This window comes from Tiliqua scincoides, chromosome 1 (assembly GCF_035046505.1).
Source record: "Tiliqua scincoides isolate rTilSci1 chromosome 1, rTilSci1.hap2, whole genome shotgun sequence".
NCBI lineage: Eukaryota > Metazoa > Chordata > Lepidosauria > Squamata > Scincidae > Tiliqua > Tiliqua scincoides.
This window is the reverse complement of record NC_089821.1, coordinates 88,327,232-88,335,203: the sequence shown is the minus strand read 5'-3', so window position 1 is coordinate 88,335,203 and position 7,972 is coordinate 88,327,232. Positions and strand designations below refer to the sequence as shown.

General features: G+C 44.2%; 1 pseudogene; it reads left to right on the top strand.

Moving 5' to 3' along the window:
* The first annotated feature begins 5,562 nt into the window (after positions 1–5,562).
* LOC136637006 (5S ribosomal RNA) lies at positions 5,563–5,682 on the top strand (annotated as a pseudogene).
* The last annotated feature ends 2,290 nt before the right edge of the window (positions 5,683–7,972 follow it).

Here is a 7,972-nt window from a genome sequence, read left to right as displayed (position 1 = left end):
GGATCAGACTCCATCACTTAGGTCAGATCCTGACCCTTTCTCCCAAGCAGCCCAGCCTGACTCCGGGCTGCTCAGATCTGTGCCAGTGGTTTAGCTGGTAAGTAGCCTCATTGTGGTGGCTTGGGCAGTGCGTGAGGTAAGGGAGAAGATAAAGAGGCTGTAATCAGGTACTCTAATGATTAAGGCCCATTAGTAGGCCTTTTGGCAATTGATTTATCTATCTGCTTTTTAAATCAGCAGAGTGCCAACCTCCCCAGCATTCACTGCTGCGGGCTCCTTTGCATAATCATGGTTATACTTATTTCTGCTCACCAATTTTATAAGCTGTTCTCGTTCATATGCACTCAGTGCCACATTGGTCAATAAACAGGATTGTCTAATAACCCAGCATATAGGGGAGGCTTACATTTTGAGCTCTCTCATGTAGGGGAGTGTGCATTTTATAATGCATCTGTCCCTAACTGAGTTGAAATATCTGAGTTGGGAGAAGCATTGTCATAATTTGAAGGCAAAGCATACTGGGTTGTTCACTGTGATCTTTTGTGCCCACCACACTTCAGAATCATTGTGGGAAAAGACATGAATTTTCGTCTCTAAACTGCACTTCCACTCTGGTTTTTTTTTTGGGGGGGGGGGGATCTCCCTATTTTTCAAAGAGTCAATCTAGCGTTTCGACCCTGCCTTGTGACCCAAGAGGAAGGGGTTTATCCCAAAGGATTTAGAATGCCCTATAGAAGTCAGGGGGAAATGGGAATTCATGGCAAGAAATTTTCTTTTTACACTGAATCACCTGAAGGACAAAGGCATGTGTAATTGCATTTCTGCACCTAAGCGAATCCCTGTCCTTCTTCTCATTTTAGTCTGGAAAGTGTAAACTGATCTCTTGATAGACAGATTAGAAGATTGACTTCCCTGGCCTAAAACAAACTGCTGATCTCAATTGTCCAGTTAGTAGCACTAAAAGTTGTAACAATATATTTCTATGAGAGCGCTCAGGAATTCTGAGTAAGAAGCGATTGAGGTGGAGACAGGGTTAGGCTATTTACTTCCTTAGTAAAAAAAAAAAATGTCCCTATTCATTTACGAAGGGCAGAACCAGCACACTCCTTGTTACAGCTACTAGCCCTGAAGAAGGAGTTGAGTATGCTGACCTAAAAAAAAGTATTATTTTCAAAGTTTTCCTATTTTTAAATACAAAGACGTAAAATTGCTACTTGCTGCAAATAGTCATGTCAGGACTGCTGGTGATGGGAGGGGGGAGATGGCATGGAAATGTTACACACACATACCCATGAACTTTGGTGCCAATTCACATCAGCCACCCTTCTTACAATAAAGAGACACTTTTGGCTTAGAGCGCAACCCTATCCAGTTTTCCAGTTCCATTGCAGCCACAGTGCAGCCCCGAGGTAAGGGAACAAAGGGAACAAATGTTCCCTTACCTTGAGAAGCCCTCCTTGACTGCCCTCACCGCAGGATGCAGCGTGTGCCCCCTTAGCATGGCTCCGTCAGCCCTGGAAAGTTGGATAAGACTGGGCCCTATTAGTTCCCGTATTGAGCCCATCCCTTAACGACAAGCTTAAATCAGGGCCCAATCCTATCTGACTTTCCAGCACTGATGCAGCTGTACCAATGAGACATGAACTGCATCCTATGGCAGTGGTCCTAGCCTCTGTGCTGCCTTGGGGCGGGCACAGCAGTGTGGCACCATCCCCCATCGTATGACTTACAGAGGCCTTCTGAAGGCTCCAGAGAGCCTTAAAATTTCACTTCCCTTTTCCTCTGAAAACCTCTGGTTTTAAGGCCTTCCAGATGCCACCTAAGGCCTTCAGAGGGTCAGGGAGATCACACGTGGCCTTTCCGACACTCAGAATGCCTCTGGACTTGGAAGCAGCGGGTGTGAGTTGGCCCTCAGGTGGCATGGCAGGGGCAGCACTCCTCCAGCCATGCCACTTGGGAGCACTTGCACCTGCTGACCCCCCTCCAGTATGCAGGGGGTGGGTGGACAGTCAGACAGACCTCCGCAGAGTAACAGAGTGTTTGTTCCCTTACCTTGGGGCTGCACTGCAGCTGCATCAGCACTGGGAAGTTGGCTAGGATTGGGCCCCCAAGCTATTTGGCCATAAGAGTGAATAGTTCTCCAATCATGTAAGTGTTAACTTGACTACAGCTCCTTCTGGGTTTAGCAATCTAGACTGCATGCATACTGCCCCTAAGCTGTGTGTGCTTGTTTTTGTTGCTGAGTGATTGCCAATGCATTTTTTGACATTTTTAGTTTAATTTGTTTCTGGGTTTTGCTCAAAATCGCTTGCCAAATGTGTTCCTGGGGGGATAATGAACTTTCTAGCACAGTAATCACTCTTTTATAAAAACCTGTTGTATATTTTTGAACTAGCATTGGGTGTTTACAAGATTCAGATAATTTAGCAGTTTTCAAATCAACATGAAGACAAATGCCCTTGCTAGCTGCTAAAATCAAAACTGCCAGACACTGCAGACTTGCTCATGAAGGGAAAGAAGTGCTAACAAACCAGCCAAATGTAGAGATGTTTGTGGTTAAAAAAAACGGCTAATGAAGTCATTAGCAAAAAAGTCAGATGGAGGGAACACTAAAATATAATCAACTGCTCAGCTGATTTATGGAGTGTTTAAGTTTTCATGAAAGCAAGAAGAGTTTTGTAGCTGCCAAGCCGTCCGTGAGCATCACAGTATTCTCATGCATCTGCAGGAAACATATAGATATGAAATATACCTCATTTTGTCAGATGCAAATTGCCCATAAGAACAGAGAAGCGCACCAGTTTCCACCTTAGTTCTCAGGATCGTAATCATGCTGTATTTAGTAAAATTGAATAAGTTCACTGAAAGCTGTTTGAGATCCTTTGTCACATCTGCACAAAATAATCATCATCATAAAAGTGCTTAGCATAGTGCTTTTAGAATGTACACAGTGCTTTGCATGTGTTATCCTTGTAAGTTGTTCTTACAACAGCCCTGTAAGGTATGCACCCCATATTGCAGCTGGAACACTGAGCAGAGAGGGACTAGCTTGCCTAAGGCCACCTGGTGAGTTTATGGGAAAGGCAAGACTTGCACCAGGAATGCCCTGACTCACAGCTCAGGACCTAATCCTATCCAACTTTCCAAAGCCAATGCAGATGGGGCATGCGCAGCATCCTACAAATGGGGGAGGGGCAGTCATGGAATCCTCCTCAAAGTAAGGGAACATCACCTCAGGGCTGCATGGCAGCTGCATTGGCTCTGGAAAGTTGGATAGGATAGGGCCCTCAGTGCTGCGGCCTGCACATATCTACTCAGAAGTCCCATTGTTTTCCATACAGCTCACTCCCAGGGAAGTGTGCAGTCTCTGCCACTATGCCACACATGTCCTGAGCCCCTCACGAAAGTACACCTGTTGTCTTACCAGGCTTGGTATGGGAATGCAGGCCAAGTAGATTAGACCAGGCCATGTGGAATGCAACTGGAAAGGGCACTGATGGTTCACTGTATCTGTGAGGGGTAGTGTAACCTTGGATGCCTCTGCTGCCACTGTTACTGTAAGGAAAAACAGCCCCTTACCATACTCCAAGGGAGGTTTCTTTAAGCCCAGAAGAGCTCCAGTTTCATTTAAAGGGACCATGTGAATGAAGGAGCTCCTTCCTAGATGCAGTTTCTTTGGAGTAAGTGCGCAGGAGTAATGAGGTGAATGATCCAAGTTACCAAAAAGTTAATCAATGCGGTTTGTGCCCATGGTGGGCTGGAGGGAGGTGGCCCCAGACTTGGAATGAAGGGCACCCTGAATCTACTGCCCCCTGCCCCCCCCACAATCTGCCATTGTTGCAAGCTGTTTCAGGTCACCTCATGTTAGGGCCACCTCTGGTCCCTGTCACTTTTAAAAGGTCTCTCAGGAAATGGCCTAAAGGACTGTTCACACATTACAGTGTGATACAATACTGTGCACACTACAGTATCGGCAGAACCAACCAATAAACCACAGCATGTATTACCTGCATTACAAAATTCAGTCGTTTGTATTGTTATCTGTGTGTACACACATGACTGCATGTCTGAACACATGTCTGTGATGCCAACCTTAGGGTTAATATATCAAACATCCTGTTCTGCCTTTGTCTAATCAAAATCAAAAGTTTTTCCTATGCTGCATGGATTTCTATGAAACTGCGTCTTGTAGTCCTCTGCATTCTTTCTAGGAAAAAAAAGCTCTTTCCGTCATGAAATTCTGTCAATGTCAAAATGAGAAGAAGATCCACTTCCATCCTTACATTGAGATGATATTTACTGACAAACCTCTACAGTGGAAATGAGCTGAGCACATTTGAACTCTTATAGGCAAGGTGTCAACATTCCCCTGTATGTCATTTGGAAAATAGCAAATTGGTTTTGTAGACACCCCTGCTTTAGATGAAAGGAATTTAATTCCAGCTCCAGAACTGTCAACACCACTGCAAATAATAGAGTCAAAGCCAAACCATTGCAGCAATATAGCTATTTTGCTGTTGGAATGATGGAGGAGAATCAGCTGTTGCTAGATTATCTCCTCATGAGTGCGTGCTTTGGAAACAGATGTATCACTTAGCTTCCTAATGAAGAATGCAACTCTGGGTGAAATTATTGGACAATTATTAAACTTGAGATAAACACTTTGGTTGCCTGTCTGGATCAAATTGTGAAATGTGTGGAGTCGCCGCTGTGTGGCCATAATTAAATTGGAAAAAAAAGGAAGGAAGGAAAATCTGAAGGAAGGCAATGCCAGAAAAATATTTGGATGCTTTCACATTAAACTTGTTTTGTGACATTGTGGGCACAGGGCTGTTTCTTTTTTTTTTTTACCTATTTTCTTTAGCAGCTGAATACTAATTTCTGTTTCACAGCTTCCCATAGGATGAAGAAAACAGGAGGACAGTGAAGACATTCATTTTGATGCTGAAATGCTAAGACTTTTTTTTAGGGCTGGCTGAGAACGTAGTGCAAAGAAACTGCTCAATTTCTCCCTCCTGCCTCCGCTCAGTGCAAACATTAAGTCACGTTGAGAAATTACTGATTCCAGAGCATGCCCCAACAGCTTTAGCTAGTTCTCTGGTGTCACATTAAGAGACACCATTCTCAATCTCAATATTTTCCTCTACAGCGTCGTGCCACTACCTCAACTACTCAATGACTGCAAGTGTGACATTCAACAGTGACTTGCGTGCAGAAGAAAGACGGTTGCCTTCTGCTAACTTCGGGATCTCTAAAGCAGCCAATATTCGTTTTAAATTGACCCATCAGGGTACTCACAGGAAACTGCAATGGTCTTTTGCCTTAGCACAAAGGAAACTCAAGGCCATTTAGTCACCTAGTGCAGACAATTTTTTCCTAAAAATCTGGCAAATCATCAAGATTCCTGGAACAACACCTGATAAACATAATGAAATACGTTTGGCAATTAAACGTTTTCATCCCAAATCCAAGTAAACACCCTAATAGTCACCTTTCAGTCTCTAGGCATCTGTATCTCAGTCCATTATATACAAGGAGTAGTTTTTGCATGCTTCTTAAAACACAAGCAGCAACTGTTACCCTGCATATGCCTGATCTCATCTGATCTTAGAAGCTAAGCAGGGTCAGGCCTGGTTAGTACTTGGATGGGAGACTGCCTGGGAATACCGGGTGCTGTAGGCTTATACCATAGTCTGTCGAGACTGAAGGTTGCCAACCATTTTTTTTCAAACACAAGTGCAGCATAAGGCTATTAAGGGCACAATGCAAACCTGCGCTGGAGCAGGCAAGCCAGGAGGGTTTGTGGGCAGCAGCAGCTCAGCCAGAGGCAAGGGGAAACTCTTCCCCTTACCCCTGGGTAAGGGCTGCTGGCCCTAATGGGTCTCCTCAGACCTGTGCCGCTCTGTTCTCAGTAGGGATTGGGGTTGGGATCCAGCATAACTGCCAGGTCCCAGACCTGCCTTCGGTTCCCTGCATGCCCGCCCCTGGGGTTGCCCATCGCCTGCCCTCCCCCGCCCAGAAACACCTCCTTCCTTCCTCCTCCCCACCCCCCCATGCCTTTGATGCTTGTGCCTGCACAAGTGCGCAGTCACAAGCAGCTGCAGGGAAGCCACGGCAGGGGCTAATGCCAGCCTGTGTAGGCTGGCGCTTCTCAGAGCGCTGGCCTGGCTTTCCCGCAAGGAGGCGCAAACATGCTTTACAGCACGTTTGCGACCCTTTTATGCCGGCCCATGGGACTTGGGCCAGCATAAGGTGCCCTTTGGATTGCGCTCTAAATGTCCAACTCATTGTATTTGAATAAGAGCTCTGGGATGGTTTGAAAGCTTGCAGTCTTCCTAGTTATGAGAAAGAGATTCTGTACGTAGTTAGTTTTCAAAAATGCTGACTACACAAAATGGTACCTGGTTCAGAGCTTGAGCCATCTTGTTATTGTGAAAAGAACCAGGCACCCCATATGGCACTTTGCATGTGTTCACATGTCCAGAAAGTGGACCAATATAGGATCTTTTTCCAAGTAATCAGTAACATGGAAAATCTCCCCCCATCCCAAATAAACAAGGAAAAGCAAAATCATCAACAGCTAGCCCTTCTGGTTTTTCTTGAGAGATCATATATATGTGGTAACTATTGCATGTTTGTGAATGCCAGTTCATTTACCATGTCATCAAATTGCCCCAAAAAGTTCTGGTACAAGGTCACTGTGAATCAATGAAATGCTGCAAGAAGGCATTCATTGATTTTCACGTTCCCTGGAGCCTTAGGTCACTCCAGACCACAACAATTACAGTGGTTAAAGAATGCAAAGTGAAGGACTGGTTCACCAACTACAACAAGGCTCCATGAAAATGTACTCTGACTACCTTTTGAGCCAGTTATATGAAGAATTTGTGTGAACAAAGTTCTCCATGAAGGCAGCCTTAGCTTCCCCAGAGTAAGGAAACTGGTAGTTTCATGAAGTCCTTCTCTAAAGGACTTGGTGCTCGAGTTATAGCACTTTTTGCTTGCTTTACAGCACATAGACAGAAGTCTGATTCACAATGCATCCTGTTAATACTAACACATGTTAATCACTAATGCAGACCACTTCCTGCTTGGAGGTACTTCTGGTGCTGTAGCTGTAGGTGCAACTCTTTCTGTATTGTTGTCCTCCCAGTCCTGATGAGCACAAGTGCTGCATTGTTTTGTTACTTTTGTGTACAGCAAAAGTGTTTAATTTAACTGTATTCTAGTCTACAAATAAATATTATTGAACCCCTTAAGTATTTCTGAATATTTGTTCTCTCATTTCCATGATTTTTCATCAATTACACAGTGATGCAATGGGGGAGAAATAAAGCACAAATAAGCCCATGGCACTGGAGTACTGAGAAATGTTTTCTTAGATAACTACAACCAATGATCTGCACCAGAACTGTGATATTAGATTCAACCCATGGCAATCCACACTGTTCTAACAAAGATACTTTAAAAAAGGGGAATTGTATTTCTCTGGGTTGTCCTAAATTGAAAGGCAGTGAGTTTAAAATTAAGCTTGAAAGTTCACTTCAATGCTTCCAGGAAGCACTGGAGCAGAAGGTTGGCAGCAGATGAATGTTGCAAGATTAAATTTAGGGTTGCAATTATGTCTTTCTTCAACTACAGGGAGAATCAATAAAGAAAAAGTTCCATTACCTTGCCTCTATTATGCCTATGATGGGCAGCTTTGATGTATAGGGAGTCCTTGCCAAGTTTGGATTTGGAACCTAAACCAGATTTCATTCCCACAGTATATCTCAATATAATTTTACAAGGGGACTAGTTAAGTTAATGTGCATCGTTGTTTGTATTTTCAATAATAATGCTGAAACTGCTCTGGAACGAACTTGCGCAGAAATAAAAGAGACAGAAAAACAAAAGAAGGATGGGAGAAAGAGAACATAGTGGCCACATTGCCGGGCCATAGGCTAAACCAGTGGTCCCCAACCTCTCTGGG